This window comes from Microcebus murinus, chromosome 18 (genome assembly GCF_040939455.1).
Source record: "Microcebus murinus isolate Inina chromosome 18, M.murinus_Inina_mat1.0, whole genome shotgun sequence".
Taxonomy (NCBI): Eukaryota; Metazoa; Chordata; class Mammalia; order Primates; family Cheirogaleidae; genus Microcebus; species Microcebus murinus.
The window spans coordinates 52841732-52862469 of record NC_134121.1 but is presented as its reverse complement, the minus strand read 5'-3'; the positions used below and the strand labels follow the sequence as shown (position 1 = coordinate 52862469).

At 37.0% G+C, this 20738-nt stretch overlaps 1 non-coding gene across 1 annotated transcript; it reads left to right on the top strand.

Annotated features, from left to right (window-relative positions):
- The first annotated feature begins 20048 nt into the window (after positions 1 to 20048).
- Positions 20049 to 20156, top strand: LOC142862335 (small nucleolar RNA SNORA40). Its single transcript, XR_012913398.1, has one exon. It is a non-coding gene; the product is annotated as a small nucleolar RNA SNORA40 (small nucleolar RNA).
- The last annotated feature ends 582 nt before the right edge of the window (positions 20157 to 20738 follow it).

Sequence of the window (20738 nt, the reverse complement as noted above, 5' to 3'; positions counted from 1 at the left end):
ATTCCAAAGTTCAAACATAGCCCTGTATCTTTTTCCCTTTTGTTTTTCCCTTGAAAGTTTACATGGTGTTGTTTGCTCTTTAATTGTACCAGTGGTGTTGTGCCATAGAACTATTTGCCTCACAACATATGTAGAAACAGTGTTCGTGTTTAAAACATTCAGAGCTCCCTGACAAATAAGCGAATGCAGAAATCCATGTATTGCCAAGAAACATACATATTTTATAGCCTTCCTTCTTTTTCATGAAATCTAACCTGAATGAGCAGAACACAAAGATTGGTTGATCACTCTCTCCACGAATTTCCCCTTGAAGTTCCCCATCTTTGGGGGCACATTCCTGCCTAAACTTGTTTCTATCACATTCCACACACAGGGCAGAGTTCTGCATGTGTAAACACTCCACCCTTGCCCTGTACCATGTTATGTAATGACCATAAATGCTCTCATGTGCCTGAGTATAAACTATGCTGAGGAAGGGAGAAGTGCAAAATGAAGCCTGGATATCATTTCTACCAAAAAGAAAAGCTTGTGGGCACCCTCTGAGTGTTTAGGCACAGGCAGAAAGACATTTTTGCCCATTTTATTAAAGCTCATGACCAGGTTATAAGATCACAGAGGAAGATCAAGACAGGAAAGGCTTTGAGTTTACGAATGCTTATCTATTAGTCCTGAATGCAGAAAATTAGGGCTGGTTTTAAAGATTTTAATAATTTGCTTTATTAGCTAATAGTTGGCATGCCACTCTCAGATCCCAGCTGTGAAGAGCTCAACATGCTCAATCAGGTATATCCAACTGTTGGAGTTGTCTCATTCAATGATTAATTTTGATTAGGAATAAAAAAAAAAAGGAGATAATAAAAATGCAAAGACTGAAACTGAGACTTGAAAAGAGTGCTTTAAAGTCAGCAAGTGTGAAATTGTAGTTATTACTTCACATATAGTGCAAACAGATGAAGAAAAAAAGGATAGCTGCAGAGATAGGGCAGTCAGCCTCTTGAGTTCTGCCACTGTTTTTAATGGTGTCTTCATTCATTCATTCATTCATTCACTCATTTGCTCACTCATTCATTTATTCTGCTTTGGTAGGAAGATGGAGTGTAGGGATAAGAATGAGTTTGGGTATCTCACTTGATGATCTTGTTCTTCCTGAGTTTACTTATATGTTATGGATAGGAAGAACCTTGATTATAAAATCAATTTCAGATAGTTGTCTTTAGCTGGGTGGCGATCATGACAATCCCTTTTCTTAAAGTTACATTCTAACATCATTTTTTCCTATATACTTTGGAAATTCAAGACACTGTCAGCACCAATGATGTTGTCGCTGAACTGAGCCTTTGGTTAAAAAAGAAAGAAGATAGCTAGTGCAAAATAAAACCACACCAATTAGTATAGCCTCTATTAAAAAAAGAGAAAATATCAGCATCACCTTTCTTTCCAAAAAAAGAAAAAAAAAAAGAGAGAAAATAACAAGTGTTAGTGAAGATATAGAGCAATTAGGTTTCTTTTCTACTGTTGGTGAGAATGTAAAAGAGTGTAGCCATTATGGCAAACAGTGTGGAGGTTCTTCCAGAAAAGCAACCTGAATGTTCATCTACAGGTGAATGGATGAAGAATATGGTATATACATATAGTGGAATATTATTCGACCTTAAAAAGGAATGAAATCCTGTCACATGTCTCAACATGGATGAACCTTGAGAACATTATGTTAAGTGAAATAAACCAGTCACACAAAGACAAATACTACATGATTCCACTTATATGAGATATCTAAAGTAGCCAAATTTGTAGAAATAGAAAGTAGAATTGTTGTTTCCGGGGACTAAATGTAGGAGATAAAAGGGACTTTTATTGTTCAATAGGTACAGAGTTTCAGTTTTGCAACATGAAAAACTTCTAGAGATTTGTTGTACAGTAATATACATCTATTATAGTTAACACTATTGTACTGTAAATTTAAAAATGGGTAAGGTGGTAAATTTTATGTTATGTGATTTTTACCAAAATGAAAAGGAAAGAAAGGATAGCTGAGTAGTGGGTGAGTGTCCCAGTAAAACCCAGTTGTCATCTTAAGGCTGATTAGCTCTATAGATATTTTCAAATGTATAATTGCTAATTAATACTTTGCTAGGCTCATAAATGTATGCCTCTTTTTGGTAAGTGGCCTCATATTTTTTTAGAAGTAGGCTGGGTAGAAATGATCAATGAATGAAGAATAAGTCCCCTCATAATTTCTCTCTTCAATTATAATGCTATTCATCTCAATTCATTTCAGCAGACTTAGCCTTCTCATTCTCCTTCCCAGCTCTAGGGCAGAGTTTCCCAACCTTAGTGTTACTGACACTTCCGTACCAGATAATTCTTTGCATCCCTGGCCTTCCTGGCCTCTATCTGCTGGATGCCAGTAGCAGCCTCCCAGTTGTGACAACCAAAAATGTCTTCAGATGTTGCCAAATATCTTGTGAGGGGCAAATACACTCAAGTGAGAACCACAGCCCTAGGGTGAAGAAGTTTTCTACGATAGTCCCAGTTTACATGTGTTTTCCCAAGTGTATACAACATCCCTTTTCATTCTCATCATCAACATAACTTGACAATGAAGTAAGTGGTCACCCAATACATCTCAGTAAATAGCAACTCCATGTTTCCAGTTGTTCAAGCTAAAACTTAGAGACATTCCTAACTCCTCTCATTCTCTCATATTCCCATTTAGCCATTAGCAAACCCTGTTGAAACTACCTTCAAACTGTATTCAGCACTTCTCTCCATGTTGACTGATCTTACACTGATCCAAGCAACCTTTTCTCACCCAGAAGAATACCTTTCCCTCTTCAGACTGTTCTCAAACAGCTGCCAAACTTATTATGTTTAATTACTCATTGGGATCATGCCACCGCTCTGGTCAAAACCCTCCAATGGTTTCTCATTCCACTTAGAATAAAAACCAAAATTATTATGGCATCCTAAATACAGGCATACAGTGCTCACTGTTCTAGTCACATTGGCATCTTTACTATTCCTTGAAAATGTGGCACGGTTCTGTTTCAGGGCTTTCCTCAACCTACAACCTCTCCCTCCAGACATCCATATAGCTTGCTCCCTCATTTTTCAAGTATCTTCTAATGTCAGCTTCACAGTGAGGCTTTCTTTGACTACCCTATTTAAAATTTCACCTTCTACTCTCCTCCCTTATTTCTTTTTTACCACAGCCCTTACCACCATCTCACATACTAAAATTTTACCCATTCATTTATTTACTTACTTGCTTACTTACTGCATGTCTCTGAATTATTTAATAGTATGCAAATTCCATAAGGGCAGGGATTTTCACTGTATTATTCACTGTGATATACTCAGTGCTTATAGCAGTTCCTAGAAAACACATAGTAGCAACTCAGTAAATGCTTATTGAGTTGTTCTTTGCATCAACAATGAATTTATTGACTACTTACTGTCTTGTAGACACTAGGCTAGATATTGAGTGTACAAAACTGAGTGCAGTATGGCCTGTGCCTTCAAAGAGCTTATGATCTAGCCAAGGAGACAAGCTTGTGAATAAATAAGTGCAGCGCAGTAAAATGCATGCCATAAAGAGAAGAATGCATGGCGGTAGAACAGAGGAATAGAAGAGATTGTGACGCTCAAGGGCTTGCACTCCATTGAGGAGAAAGTAGAGGATGTGAAGGGATGGCACTTCGGGTGCCCTTTCTAGCTATCTATCAACTACACAGTTGCTGCAATGCACATGTAAATGGCAATGTAAAGCCATGTTCTAATGGCTCATCATCTTGTGCACCTACACCTGTGGTGTGGAATTCAAACTCTTTAGCATTGCACGTTAGGCTTGTCATAATCTGGCTTCATGTCCAGATTTGTCCATTGTCATTCTCCTCCAAAGAGCCTTTCTGTGTAACTAGACTAGTAGGAATAAGATGTGTTCTCAACACTTACAGCTTTTCCTTGCTCCTGGAATGCCTCCCCTGCCAAGCAGTCTATCTGACATGGTGCAAGGTTTAGAAGAAATGGAATAACTTCTATTAAAGCCTTCCTTGATGTCACCTTCCATCAGGGTGAATTATCACACAAAAGGCCAGAGGCAGCTTATAGTGGTTCATTTTATGTGTAAACTTGACTGGGCTAGCGGATGCCAGATATCTGATAAACATTATTTCTGGATGTGTCTCTGAGAGTATTTCCAGAGATTAGCATTTGAGTTGGTAGACTGCATAAAGAATATCTGTCCTCAGCAATGTGGGCAGGCACTATCCAATCCCTTGAATAGAACAAAAAGGGGAAGGAAGAGAGAATTTTCTGTCTGCTTGAGCTGGGACATCAGTACTCCTGGTTCCTGAGCCTTTGGGCTTTGGCTAGAACTATACTGCCAGCTTTTCTAGGGCCTCAGTTTGCAGATGGCAGATTGTCGGACCTCTCAGACTCAAAAATTGCATGAGCCAATCCCTCATCATAAATTTCTTTGTACATATCTATGCATTTAGCCCATTGGTTCTGTTTCTCTGAAGAACCCTGACCAATATACAACTGCATCAGATGACTTTGAAATGTGTGCATTTCTAAAAAGAACGAGCCTACTAATAAGGCTCAAAAAGTGGTGCAACAAATAAATACCATCAATGAAGACTGTGTGAACTTTGAGTAACTGTAGTCTGAGATCCATATTACTAAAGTAAAGAAGTGACAAACCTGTGACCGATCAGTATAAAACAAGGAGACAGGACAGTACCTGAGCCTGCACAATGAGAGAAGAGGAAGAAGGGTACCAGATCAAAACATTTTCTTCATCTGCCTAAAGTTTAACCTGAGAAAGACTGGAATTAAGTTCTGGACCATACTTCGCTTATAACTACATATTAATTATATTTGTTATGTATATGTTTAAGTTAAATGTGTAGTAAACTATATAAATTTTTATGATTTATAACTACTAATTTCTATTATCGTGATAAAGCTGAGGGTTGAAAATGCCCATTCAGGTATTTTTAAACATAAATACCACAATCAGGTAGGCCAATGTGATAGTTATAATTGAGGTTCAAATGACCAGAATCAGGTCAGTTGAATCAGCTTTACAGAATAATATCTCTATGTGACCTATTACTCTTGGAATATTTATTCAACAATTAATAATTCAGTATTCAATGTTCAGTTGAATTCAACTGATACTCAGTAATTGAATGCCTAAAGTCAGACACTGTACGAATCTTACCACATTCTTAAGAACCCTCTGAAATAAATCATATTAATACTTTCTACACTAATGGATAATGAAGCTGTAGGTTTAGGGAGGTTTAAGTACCTTTACTAGTCAGCTCATAAAGGACTCAAGGTCTGAACCCAGTTTTTTCCAAAGTCAAAGTTCATTCTTAATTACTAAGCACTTTTGCCTCTGTGCTATGTGTCTAGATAATTTCTTTTCAGAGGTGTTCACATCTGAATCTAGGGTAATCTTTTGCACTAAATTTATATATATTTTAATGGTAATTTATATATCATGAATTGTGATTAGTCACAGAAATTATCTAGTCAATTTTTAATTCTTATACCTTAAACTCATTGAGATTAATAAATTATCTAATAATAAAATAATGTTTCAGTTAAAGTTGATAGCTTGGGCAGGTATACTGCAGCCTTGATATTTAATTACATAATGTACCCTTGTGAAAACAGAACAGTTGTAATACCAGTGTCAGCAATTCGTGAAGGAAGATTCCAAGAAGCAGCTCACAAGACTGAAAATTCCCCTGGGTGTTATGGATTTCATTTTAAGTGAAAATGCAAAACAATTAATTTTTTAAAACTGAATTCTGTAGTTACATACAATTTTTCTGCTTTTTTATTTTTTATTTAAAAGTTAAGAACCTTGGCCGGGCGCTGTGGCTCACGCCTGTAATCCTAGCTCTTGGGAGGCCGAGGCGGGCGGATTGCTCAAGGTCAGGAGTTCAAAAACCAGCCTGAGCAAGAGCGAGACCCCGTCTCTACTATAAATAGAAAGAAATTAATTGGCCAACTGATATATATATATATAAATTAGCTGGGCATGGTGGCGCATGCCTGTAGTCCCAGCTACTCGGGAGGCTGAGGCAGAAGGATTGCTTGAGCCCAGGAGTTTGAGGTTGCTGTGAGCTAGGCTGACGCCACGGCACTCACTCTAGCCTGGACAACAAAGTGAGACTCTGTCTCAAAAAAAAAAAAAAAAAAAAAAGTTAAGAACCTTGATTTCTTGCAACTGTGCAAAAGTATTAATGGAAATGGAAAAATACTGGAAGATGATATGCAAAAGAAAATATTTTTAGTCTAAGGAAATAGGATGAGTTTTTCCTTTTTTTAAAAAATTTTAATTTCATTTTAGTGGTTTTCCACTTTTAAAAGAAATAGGTGTAAACTAAGTAAAACTGTTCTAAAATAATGTGATTAATATGCATATGTATTTAATACATAAAAGAACACAGTGAGTTATATTCTAATTTACTATTTATGAGATGTTATGCAAGTTATTTAATTCTCTATATACACATAAAATATATTTCTATGTATAAAATAAAAATCATAATTAGAAATTTGGAGTCTGAGATAATATATTTAAAATGTTTTCACCTAAATCTTTTATTAATTTTAAAATAGGGATTTTCTAACCTGTTTTAGGTAGGACCACAATTTAGATGTGTCTTGAACGATACTTATGCCAAAAGCAAACTTGTTTTTAGTTCCACCATCAACCCACTTTTTAACTTGGGTCTTCAATGCTTTTACCTTTTAGGAATCTCCCCATTCCTGACCAAAAAGAAAAACTAAGGAGGAGGAGGAAGGGAAGAGAGAGGGGGAGGAAGGAGAGAGACAGAGACAGGGAAAGACCACAAATCCATGAATTACTTCTACAACAATACTGGGTTACAAGTTTTCCCATTCTCCTCTACCTCCAGTATGATTCATTGAGGGAAACCTGTTTTGGGTTGAATTGTGTCTCCCAAAAGATATATTCAAATCCTAACACTTGGTGTCTTTGAATGTGGCCTTATTCGGAAATAAAGTCTTTGTAGGTGCAATCAAGTTAAGATAAGATCATGCTGGAGAAGGTGGGCCTTAATCCAATGATCAGTGTTCTTTTAAGATGATAGAAATTTGGGCACACAGAGAATGCCATGTGACAATGGAGGCAGAAATTACAGTGATGTACCTACAAGCCAAAGGATGCCAAGCATTGCTGGCAGCCACCAGAAGCTAGAAGAGAGGTAAGGAGGGACCCTTCCCTAGAGCCTTCGGAGAGAGCATGGCCCTGATGACAACTTGATCTCAGTCTTCTGGGTTCCAGAACTGTAAGAGAACAATTTTCTGCTATTTTTAAGCCACGCAGTTTGTGGAAATTTGCTCCAACAGTCCTAGGAGACTAATACACCACCCAAACCTACAAGATCTCCATATGAAATTGCCACCTGTTTGAGAGAAGTGAGGGAAGCAATGTGTTATCTGATAACCCTGGTAGGTAACAGGAGGACCCTCAAATCGCCAACAGGTGCTCACTGACGAAAGCAGCCCAAACCATGAAGGATTCTGCTGTATCCCATTTCTGTGTGTGTACAAGAGGCCATGATAGGATAAGGTCTAATAATGTCTAAAGGTACTTGAGGAATCCAACCTACATAAAACTAGCACAGATCCAGGGATCTTTGAACTCTTTCTTGTCAGAGGAACCAAACAAGGGGCTCAGGACAATCAGTCTCCAGAGAGGGAGGAGGGAATCCCAGAAAGGAGAGAATAAGAGAGAAAGGATCCCTAAGTCAGAATAGAGACTCTGGCAAGCCACTGGCTCTCCATGAACAGAACAGGCTGAAGATCTCAGTCTGAACTGAGATCTGAGGTGCTGCACACATAGGTTCAGTTGAGTTGAACCAAGTGAGTGGCCTACTAAAATATAAATATCAGCACTCTGGAGAAAAATAGCAGAATCTATAATTCCAGGATACAATGCGAAATTACTCTATATTTATAATAGCAAAACCTAATAAGGAACATCCAAAGCTTACATAAGAAAAACTATAAAACATTCCTGGAAGACACATTTAAATTTGAATAAATGTAAATATTCATGTTCTTAGGAATATTCAACATCATAAAGAACTTTTCCCTTCCTTAATTTATAAATGTAATGCGATCCCAATAAAAATTCTATTGTGTTTTCTTCTGGAAATAGACATGTGGCTTGTAAAATGCATTTAAGAGAATTAAACAAGCAAGAAGACAAAGGAGAGCAATGCCAAGAGGTAGCATTGCCAAATATTACAATATACTTCAAAGCAGTGATTCTCAACTGGGGGCTATTTTGCCACCCAGGGGACATTCAGCAGTGTTTGGAGACATTTTTGGTTGTAATAGCCAGGGGTGAGAGTGGAGGTAGAGATGGGGGCACTACTGGATTTAGTGGGTAGAGGCCAGGGATCATGCTAAACATCTTGCATTGCACGGAACAGCCCCCAGCAACAAAGAATTAACTGGTCCAACATATTAACAGTGCTGAGGATGAGAATCTAGATTCTAGGCTCTAAAGCTTCTCTAATTAACCTTTCTTGGTATTGGTACATAAGTAGACAGGCAGAATAGAAAATCCAGGATTAGATCCAGTTGCATGTTTAATTTAGTATACAATAACTGCACATTGCAAATTAGTAGGGGAAAGAGTGACTTTTTTTTTTTTTTTTTTTTTTTTTTTTTTTTTTTTTTGGGCTTCTTAATGCTTTATTATCTCTCAGGTGAGAATCTGTCATAGCAACATAGTCAAATTTTTTAATATTATGACATATTTTAGGCATAAGAAATAATGTAACATGCAAATAATGTAGTGTGAGCACACCACTCACCTTAGGAAATAAAATATTACAGATATTATCAAAGCTTCTTGAGTTATGATTTCCTCTATGCATAGGGAATCAGCATAGAATTTGATTTTTCACATTTCTTTTTCTGTTTTAATTATTTACTAAATACATATAGATTTCTGAGTAAATTCATTTCCAGGAGTTCAGCATGTTTTCTCTTTCGTATTTCAAAATACTAGTGATTTCAGCGATTTTTTCTTCCAGGTCCTGCAATCGTTTTATAAGTTCTTTGTGTTGGTTAGCCAGTTTTTCTTGCAAGTCCTTCAGGGTTCTAAACATCCATGTTCGAAATTCTTCTTCTGTCATTTTAGGGTTCTGACTTTGGTAGATGTCCACTTCTAGAGAGCTGGTGTTCATCTTTTGGGGTGTGCTTTCCATTTGATTCTTCATACCTCCAGAGTTCTTTTGCTGATTCCTTCCCATCTGGTTCAGTTGTTGCATCTTGCCTTTAGATTTTCCTTTGGATGACATGCTCTGTTTTGTCTTGGAGCAAGTAGGTGGCTAGAATCTCAAATAGGGTGAGATTCAACCACAACCTGGGAGGGCTGACGGGTAAGGAGCTCACAGTCTGAGTACTCCTCAGTCTGCTGTAGGCCCCCAAAAGAAAGGTCCTGTTCCCTGGAGATGCCTCTGGGTGGTGGCTAAATTGTCTCTCAGCAGACTTGTCGCTGGTCTCCAAGCCTCTGGGGGCAGAGTGGGGGGAGCTTTCTCCTTTCAGCTGTCCTCTGCAACTTCTTCCCCTGGAGTCTCCTGTTGTCTCAGGTATCCTTCCTTCTGTAGTCCCAGCTACTCGGGAGGCTGAGGCAGCAGGATTGCTTGAGCCCAGGAGTTTGAGGTTGCTGTGAGCTAGGCTGATGCAATGGCACTCACTCTAGCCAGTTCCACCAAAGGAGCTTCTCCAAGTCGAGGGCCTAAAAGGGCTGTGCTGGTACCTGGCGCCGAGTTTGAGCTGCTCCTTTCCCAGTCCTGAGTCTTTTCTGATTCCTGCCGACTACGCCAAGATGTCAATGAAAAAAAGCCAAACTCTGTAAAATAATTTTAAAGAAATTTGTTCTGAGCCAAATTTGAGGACCAAGACCCAGAGCCAAGCTCAAGAAGCCTTGAGCAGTGAACTGGAAAGAGTGACTTTTAAACATAGAATATGGTGCTGTGTGGACAGCCATACTTCGAAAAGTTAAAAGTTGGCCCCATTCCTCAGACCATACTTGAGGATAAATTAAAAATAGATCAGGTATTTAAATGCAAAAAAGGAACATAATATACATACAGAAACCTTTATTCCGTGTATGTGGACAACTTTGTAAATTCCTATGAATAATAACCATCTCCATGTCAAGAAATAGAACATTCCTCTCACCACAGAAGCCTTTCCCCCAGGGTATTTTTCTGATTACAACCTCTTCCCTGTCTCTATAGGTATTCACTATCCTGATATTCTGACTTTTATGGAAATCTCTTCCTTGGTTTTCTTTATTCTTAAGAATCTAAAGAGAACTGTTGAATTTTACCCTTTATTGTAGTTTATATAAATGAAAGCATAGCATATGCCTTTTTATGTGTCTTGCATTTGTGTTTTTCTCTCAAGATTATGGTTGTGTAACACATCAGTGTTGGCATGCCATACTGTAGTTTGTTCTAGTTGTTTTATGATACCCTTTTAATGGATCTACCCCAATTTATTTATCGATTCTATTGTTGACAGGGAGTTGGGTTGTTTCCACTTTGGCTCTTATGAATAATACTGCTATGAACATTCTTGTATATGTATATGGTGCATATATCCATGCATTGTTCCAGAGTACATAGGAGCATCTTGGGTATACGTGTGTGTGTTATATTCATGAAAAGAATGTTCATTCCACAGTTGTTGTACACCATGATCTATAAAAGTCCATTAGTTTAAGCTTTTTTAATTATGTTGTTCAAATCTTCTGTATCTCTCTGTCCTGACATTTTAGTTTGTTCCACCAATTACTGAAAGGTTATTTTTGTTTTGTTTTGACAATGTGATATAGGGATTTTTTCCCCCTTATTCTTGTGGGGTTTTTTGTGTGTTCATATGTTTTTAGGCTGTGTTATTAAGTGCACACAAAATATAAAACTATCTTCCTTTTAAATTTAGAGTTTTATCTTTATGAAGTAGTTTACTTTATCCCTAGTGTAGTAATACTTGCTGCCTGAAAGTCTACTTTTTCTCTAATATCAATATGGCTACCCTAGCTGCCTTTTGGTGAACGCACTCTGACACATAACATTGTATTTATCTTCCTATATGCCTTGTTGGAATTTACTTAAGTCTGTGGATTGGCACTTTCATCAGTTCTGGAAAATTCTCAGCCATTATCTCTTTAAGTATTTCCTGTATTTCTTCTCTCCTCTCCTTCTATAATTGACCAAACATAAGTTAGACTTCTCCACATTTCTTAAGCTCTCTTTATTTTTCTCTCTCTGTGCTGCATTTCTAATTACTTCAATCTTCCCATTAACTGATTCTTCTACTTTGTTTTATCTATTTCCTAACATATCTGCTAAGTTTTTAATATCAGCTGTTACATTTTTCATTTTGAGACATTCCATTTGGTTCTTTTTTAAATCTGCAAGGCCATCCTTTTAGTTTCCTGCTGCCTGCAAATATTTCCAAACAATTTATTGCCATTTATTCCTTTAAACTCATTGAGAATATTTGTTCTATAATCTGTATCTGGTAATTTGTAGGGCTGTTTCTGCTTATCTGTTGCTTCTGGTTCTCATTCATGTTGCCTTGTTACCTTGTGTCTTGGTTATTGTTGATGGAGTGCTGGTCATTGACCTTGAAAAACTTTGTGGGAATTTTCTAATGCCTACAACGATGCTGGCCTCTTCCTAAGAGATTTGTCATTGTTATGTGCAAGTACTTGAGGACTACCTCAAGGCTTGAGATTCCCTGGCCCATCTCAGCTATGCTGCATATTGCAGATCTGCTAGGCTGTGGCTTTATGTTGTCAAGTATAGTAGTTTTATCCATATCCCTTTTCTTCCATGCCAAGGCAGCCCTAAGGTTGGGGTATTGGGTAGGTCAGTTGTAACTTAACTCTACCCTAAGAGTGTATCCTGGTTAATATAGGGAGGGAGAGTTCTTTCTAAGACACACTACTTTAGATATGCTTCAATCTTGACTTCTTCCTCTCGATCCCTCTACTTAAGGCCTTGGGCTGAAGCCCAGCTCTAACAACATAAAGCTTGGCTAATTTTTTTTTTTTTAAATAAAAAATATATAAAAATTCAAAGAAGAAAATCAACTTTATTTCCACCATCTACAATTAACTACTATTTATATGCTCTCATATTTGTTTTGCTATTTTTAAAAATTATGCATGCTCTTTTGAAGTAATTTAGATAAGGAAGAAATATAAAAATATGAACACTTAAATACTTGTGTTGTCAACATTAAACATCATTCTAGCACCACTAATGCATATGCAACTTTTTTTGTATACGTACAGATAAAAGATTGGTGATGGATGGATACATAGAGAGATAAAAATACTTTTGTAAAAGTGATAACTATAAATGCTGGTGTAACTAAAATGTTAAATTTTCTTTAATTTAGTATAAGAAAAATAAAAGGAAGTGAAATTGAGGGACTTGTTGAACTTCATCTGTCTCTTTACCACAAAAGAACTCATTTCCTAAAATGTCTGTAAGGTTAATTAAGAAAAAATAAAAAAGGCACAGTAGCCTGAGCAGCACAGAAAGACCCTATCTTTATGGGAAAATAGAAAATTAGCCAAGCACAGTGGCATGTGATATAGTCCCAGCTACTTGGGAGACTGAGGCAGGAGGATCATTGCAGCCCAGGAGTTTGAGGCTGCAGTGAGCTATGATCACGCCACTGTGCTCCAGCCTGGGTGACAGAGTGAGATCCTGTCTCAAAAAATAAAAATAAAAGTAAGACAGCACAGGTATAAACTTCATTGATACTGGAGTTATGTGTTTTACAACATATAACATGCTACAGTTGTAGACTGTCTTCTGTGAAAGACCTTCCCTGTTTTGAGTTACATCGTTTTTGCATTATCCAGGTTATTGTGTTTACATTTACTTCTTCGACTACAATTCTCATTTGTTCTATGTTCAGATGAATTCAAAGTTAACACAATACTTTCACTTCTTGCTTGTTTCTGAATTCTTTTTTGAGACATGAATTTTGTCATCAAACATTCAGAAGGGCTCATGAGGGCTAATTCCCTAAGTAATCTCATGTTATTAATAGAATGACATAGTAACTGCAGTTAGTATTCCTGGCAACACCATCTTTCCCTAAGAGCTTTGTAGGTTAATAATTTTCAAACTTCAATTTGTATAGAAATTTTCTGGGGACTTGCTCAAAATGTAGATTCAGTAGGTCTGGCATTGGGTCTGAGATTCTATATTGCTTTTTGTTTTAGAGATAGGGCCTAGCTCTGTCACCCAGGCTAGAGTGCAGTGGTACCATCATAGCTTACTGCAGCCTAGGCTCAAGGGATCCTCCTACCTCAGCCTCCCAAGTAGCTGGGACTACAGGCGTGCACCACCATGAGATTCTGCATTTCTAACAAGCTTCCAGGTAATGTCCATGCTACCCATTTGCAGACCCCACTTTGAGTAGCATGTTTGTGTACTTTGCTTCATTATCTTTGGACCCTGAATGCTGCTCTAGAGAAGTCTAACACTAGCTTTATTTCTCCCTTCTTTGAGTTGATATGCTTTTTTCTGCCTGGATGTCTGGAGAATTCTTCTGTCACTGAGATTCAGTCATCACATTGGGTTTGAGCATTCTCTATCAGACTTTCCTGGAAAAAAACTGTGTTCTTTTAAATTTAGAGATGAAGTTTCTTTCTATATTTACAGGATGTTCTCTTGAATTCTATTTTTAAATATATTTTTCATACCATTCAATGGGGCCTCTGTTTCAGGGAGAGAAATCTTTATTTATTTATTAATTTATTTTTTTAAGGGATGGGCATCTCACTAGGTCATCTAACCTGATCTTGAGCTCCTGACCTCAAGTGATCCTCCAGCATCAGCTTCCTGATTAACTGGGACTACAGGTGCTTATGCCACCATGCCTGCCAAGAAATTATTTTTATTGGATTATCTTGGTCTGTGTTCTGGAGCCCTTAGCTTCATCTATTACTTTATTCTCTTTGCATTCTTTCTTTTTTCTCTTTTGAGACAGGGTCTCTCTCTTTTGCCTGGGCTATCATGCAGTGACATCATCATAGCTCACTGTAACCTCAAATTCCTGGGCTCACACAATCCTCCTGCCTCAGACTCCCAAAGTGCTAGGAATACAGGTGTGAGCCACCACACCCAGCCTATTCTCTTTGTACTCTTTATATGCATTCATTCTGATTATCCAAAGCCTTTCCTCTATGTCAGTAATTCAAGTCTTAATATATTCTATTCTGTTAATTGTTGTTTCTAATCTTTTATTAAGTTGTATAATTATGTAGTTTTGAACTTTTTGATATTTTTCCTTAGGTGAATATTATCCTTTTTTATTCCATTCTTGATCTATGATTCCTCTAAGGTGGTGCTTTCCCTCTTTCATGCTGCATTCCCTCTTTACCCCATAGGAAAGTTACAAGGTTACCAAGCTAATGCTTTTGCTAAGATTTGAGTGGCTCTGTTTGGACCTTGAGTTTGCTCTGCTATAGTATAGGAGACATCCTGACTCTTTTTTCACAGTATGTGATATCTGTTTTTCCACCTTTTGTGTCATTTTCCTCCATTTGCATGGCCTTTGAACCTGTGTATCCATCAGAGAGAGTGAGCCTCCTTGTTCATTTCTCTATATCACCTCTCACCCCCAACAATAGTTTTTACTAGTCCTCGGTTTAAGAAGAAAAGTAAATGAGCCAACTCAGTTTGATTGTCTACAGATTTGAAAGAGTACTTTTTTCAATATGGCTTGTGGCAGTAGGAGGTGGAGTGGGAAAGGCCTAAGAGAAGGGTGTACAGCCAAGTACTTCTCTGTTTCCCTCTACAGACACTTCCCTTTCTTTCTTTGTTGACTCTTTCGCTATTTGATTACAGTTGCTGATTTTTTTTCTTCCTGGTGATCCTTTTAAAACATAAGGCAAGTGACATCACTTCATTGTGTAAACTTCCTCAGTTGTCCCCCATCTCTTTGAAAGTGAAAGTCAAAGATCTTATACGCCTTTACCTCCATGACCATGTCCACTTCTCTGCCCTAGCTCATTCCACTTTGGCCAGCTGCCTTCCTTGTTATTACTCAAGCACAGGTATTTACCTGCCTCTGGGTCTTTGACCTGGAACATTTCCCTCTCCCCCAGCCCCAACCCGCATCCTCAGGGCTTGCTTCTTCTCCCCCTTGAAGTCTTTGCTCAAACACCACTTTCCTCAAAGTGACCTTCTCTGACGGAGCTATTTAAAACTGTAGCCCTCAACCCTTTCTCTGCTTGTTATTGTCATTTTCTCCATAGCACCTATCACTTTCTAAAACACCACGTCATTTATGTCTTCATTTCATTTCCTGTCTGCCTCTCCTGCTCTGCTCCCCGCTCCCTTCCAAGGTAAGCTTCACGAGCACAGAGAATTTTCTGGCTAAAATAGTTATCTCGCACATAGTATTTAGTATATGTTGGTTGAATTTATTTATTTGTTTGCTTGTTTACTTTGCTCATGATATTAAGGAGAGAAATTCCTTGAGGACATTTCCATTAAAACCTTCTCCCTTCTCACTTACTCTCAACAGCCCATTTAAAGTGCCTTGATGAAGCCCAGTATTGTTGCTAGAAAACCTGTTCCAGTGTGCAGTAAGCTTGTAATCAGGAGTCCTTCCTATTTATCCAAACTGTATCTTTAACCCTAGCCAGCTGGATTTCTTTGTTCAGTGGCGTAATATAGAAATAGACACATAAAGAAAATATCCTTCACTTCTCTGCATTGCAAGCTCTGTTTTGGTGGTAAGATAGATTGGGAAGTTAATAAAAAGGGGAACAAGGCGGCAATTGGAACTTTATTTGACTCTTACTATGACGCTTTTATTTGCCCTTTCTTCTTATATTTTCTCCCACAGCAACAAGAGCCATATTATTAGTTAATCTTCAGCAAGTGGCAATTTCTGCAAGTTACAGAACTGTGAGTTGTGAGAAGGTGGTTTCCTTCAAACTTCACTAGTAGTTTTTCTTGAGCCTCTGAGTCCCGAGGCACTTCAGGTAGTAATAACTAAATCTCTGCTAGCCCTTTCATGGATTCCAGAAGTATTTGGTAAATGAGATATTAATATTGAACATTTATACCATAATATATGTAGTTTAATGATACATAAATCCTTCATTCAAGTCTATCGTATTCTTAACTTCAAACCATCTCAGCTATATCCTTTATGTTATTATGAATTTTTCCCAGTTACCTGTGAAGAAGACTCTTAATAACTTGGTCAATAGACTAAATATGAATAATAATTATCACAATTATGTCTCAGGCATTGTGCCAAGTGCTTAACATGCAACATCTTATTTCATCCTCATAGTAATCTAATGATTTAGGTAAATTAAAGGATAATTTTTAAAAGCTAATTGCTAAAGTCATGACTGTCATACAAGTATAAAATGAACATATACAAATATTAATATAAAATACAAATAGAAAATATCTACAATTTTAATAACTTATTAATTAATGAGGAAACCAAAAAATTGTTATTACTGAGTCACAAGGAAATTCAAAGAACTACGTATGTATAGGCAATTAGGATAGCTGAAATTAATTTGCAAATAAATATAAAAAAAGTTAATAATCCAGAGGCAATGATCAATTGTATCTCAGTGAGCACAATTTAGATTTCTATAGATAAGAATCGTTTGTATTACTATCAGTATTTTATATCTTACAAAGTTATAAAATATTAATAGCTGAAAGACAATGAAAGGTGGAGATAACTGAAAAGGTTGTTTTAGACAGGACACCTAGTATTCTGTTTATTTCCAAGTCCTTCACTGTTATTCCAATTTTATAGATTTTAGGACTCAATACACAGAAATAAAAGATTAGCTTTATATATAAAAGATCTTTAATTTTTGGAAAACAAGAGATGAACTTTAAATAAAGCAAATAATCTCAGAATATTTAAGAAATAAACTCGGAGCTCAAGAAAATATTACCGATCAGTCTTCACATTTTATAGATGGAAGAATCTGAGGTTAAATAATTTGCCCATAGCTGACTGCTGGCAGGGCCAAGAAGAGAACAGAGAAACTCAGGCTTTCTCCAAGAGTATTATTTAAACAAACAGAAACAAAAAATGAAATAGATGTTTGTTGAACAAATGAATGTATTGAATTGCATCAAGATACTTCTGGCAAACCTTAAGTTCCCTATCTTTATTTATGAACAGGATGGAAAGTACAAGAGGGAATGGTGTATCCTGGTATACACCATTAGTATACTCTAAAGGAAGGTACTTGACTCAGAAACAGAGTAGTCACTTTCGCCAAGACCTGGACTTAATAACTATGAAACTTTGAATTTGGGCTGGCCCAGCTCTACTCTGAGAGCACTTCTGTGAAGGCCACATTTTTTTGCAGACCACTTAGGCACAGGTAGGATGATCTACCTGGTGATTTATGATACCTGCAAGCAATATGGTTGATAGTTTCATGTGGCTTATATGCTCCAAATTATCTTGGGATCATAAATTTCCTATCAAGCCAGGGCCATCACCAGCACTTCCCAAAAAACACAGCAATGGCTTTCCCAGAAGTATTGGCTCTTTTCAGTTGCCACCATGGGTTGAATGTGGGCCATAGAGGATCTCATTGCACTGTAGATGCTAACAAGCAAATGTAGCAAAGTGGCGCTCTCTTCCAACCAAACACACGAGGCAACTGGTTCTGCTGGCTATCGGCTTCTTCGGGAGTTCACGGTATCTGGCTCCAGCACATCCTGACAAACACTCTTACAATTACCTACAGAGGGCAGTGCTATTCTAGGCTATGCCAGAACATGGCTCTAGTATGGCTAAGTCCTTGTTCCTAACTGAACTATTGAGTAGTTTGTGCTCTCTGCTCGACGTGCTTTGATATATTAAGCACAGGAAACCTGTCTGTTTTTCAATAAATTAGACTCTTTTAGTGTCACAGCATAGTTTATCTTCCATAATGGAGGATGACATGACCAAGTATAAAATGTAATTTCTATGCAAAGTGTTGAAATTAATTTCAGACATTATTTATAAATTATACTCTTGTGTTGATAAGATATGAAATAATAACCTACTACATCAAAAATTTTAGAAAAAATTCAGCAAGAAAAGTTATGTATGTATAGAGGAAGTGTGGGCATATGTTTATACAAGTGTTTTTTTAATACAACTGCTTATACAGCAGTCTTGTTGTTTATGGATCCCAGATAAAAGTCAAACAATGGATTTCTCCAAAGGTTTTACATTTGCTATGTGAAATTAATATATAATGAGTTAAGCTAGGATGCATCTAATGGCAATAAATATATATTTTATTTATATATCTATAATATGTGTAATACATATTGAAATTATTATGCAGCTTGAATTAAACTAGTTTGGATCTAATGTGTTATCATCTAAAGTTGTATATAGTTTTTAAAAACAAGTTTGTTTAGCCCTTCTACTATATTTCTTTGTTTTCCAACTGAGAATTTTATTGGTTTGCCACTTATAGAGTCTACACTTTGAATATACTGTTATCACATTTAGTGCTCCCAATTGCATAATAATAATATCTATAATGATGTCCATTTTAAAGATAAGGATATTGAATGGTAAGTTACGTGCCGTTGGTAACATAGCCAGAAGGTGGTAAAACTAGAATTAAAACCCCGGAGTTTGTAGACCACACACTTTTAACTAGATAAAACTTGAATATTCTGTGCTAATAGTACAAGGTGAAAAAGTTAAAAAAAAAAGATAAAACTTGAATGGATACATATATTTAATGTGCATTTCTAATTAAAACCAATTTATTGTATTTATTGAAAAAATAATTTTCCCAACTGAAAACCTTTAGTAAGTATAAGATCTTATCTCCTGTAAAGAACATCTCTGTTCTATTAGGTTGTGTCTCCTTTTTCTTTTTGAGACAAAGTATCACTCTATCACACAGGCTGGAGTACAGTGGCATCATCATAGTTCACTGCAACCTCAAACTCCTGGCCCCAAGCGATCCTCTTGTCTCAATCTTCTGAGTAGCTGGGACTACAGGCGCATGCCACAACACCCGGCTAATGGGTTCTGTTTTCTTTAAAAAACTTAGTTAGAAACCTAAGGTGAGCAGTTAGTAATGAAATAGTTCTCCCTGCATTTATTCTTACCTCCTCAACAGGAAGTATTATGTTCCTTTCAGAATGCCTGATACCGTTTCCCCCAAAATAAGACCTACCCATAAAATAAGCCCTACCCCGAAAATAAGACCTAGTGATGGGTGTGGCTGCGCAGTGTATCTGCACAACCCATGCACTTCATAGTGGAGCAGTAAAGAAGACGAGCAGCCCTTCTCATCTGCCCCATTGTGACAGCTACTATCCCAGAGGTGACCTGAACGGTGCAGGCAGCCCCACCAACAAGGTCAGCTCCCACTGTCAAGTCCTGGCCATCCTGTGCATACTGCAATCTGAGGCTTTGAGGGGAAAATAACACATCCCCTGAAAATAAGCCCTAGGGTGTCTTCTTGACTGAAAATAAATATAAGACACTGTCTTATTATGGGGAAACACAGTAGCATACTATCTGTACCACCTTTATGGACTTTCCTCCTTGTAACATGTTATTTCTGTAAATACCTTTTCTTCTCTTCCAGGTAATAATAAACTGTGGGCAGGAGTGCTATCTTCTACATTTGTATCCCTTTTATTTACTACAAGAGTATACCTGTAGTGTGCTTAATAGTAATATCTTATATGAATGAATGACCTTTAACACAACCTCTTTCTGTGCACACACACACACACACACACACACACACACACACACACACACCGTACTTAACTCAATGCATTGGATTTGGGGGGTGGGATTGATGAACAACACAAGAAAAGGAAAAGAGTATGAGAGAAATATTGGAGCAGTAACTAATATAAGAGTTTTGTAGTAGGTTGCATCCATTTGAGGAATAAAGAAATTAAAATTACCAAAAGAGGACAGATATTAGCAAAAACTTATAGACAAGTGCAAAACAAAATCCTCATTTGCAACCTAGAACTCATTGTTCAGTATGAGTTTTGACACTTATGAGAAGGAATATTATAATACCTAAGATATTTTAAAGTGATGGGAATATTGATAACCATAAAAGATATTTCCAGGAATGTAGAATTGATGATCAAAAAGCAAAGGACATTAAGGAAATCTCAGCTATATTGACTTAGTATTCCAATTCCATGTTGACAAAATACATCAAGATGGCCTTCAAAAAAATTTTTATTTTTAATTATTATGGGTACATAATAGTTATATATCTTTATAGGGTACATTGATTTTTTTGATACAAGCATACAATGTGAATTAATCAAATCAGAGTAATTGAGGTACCCATCACCTCAAGCACTTAATATTTGTGTTAGTAACATTTCAATCTGACTCTTTTAGTTATTCTAAAGTATACCGTAACTTATTGTTGGTTATAGCCACTTTGTTGTGCTATCAAATATTTTCATTCTATCTAAATATCTAACTATATTTTTGTACCTATTAACCATCCCCACTTTATCTCCTCCCACCTCCCTTCCCGCTACCCTTCCCACTCTCTGATAACTCATTCTATTCTCTGTCTCCATGACATCAATTGTTTTTGATATTTACCTCCCACATATAAGTGAGAGTATATG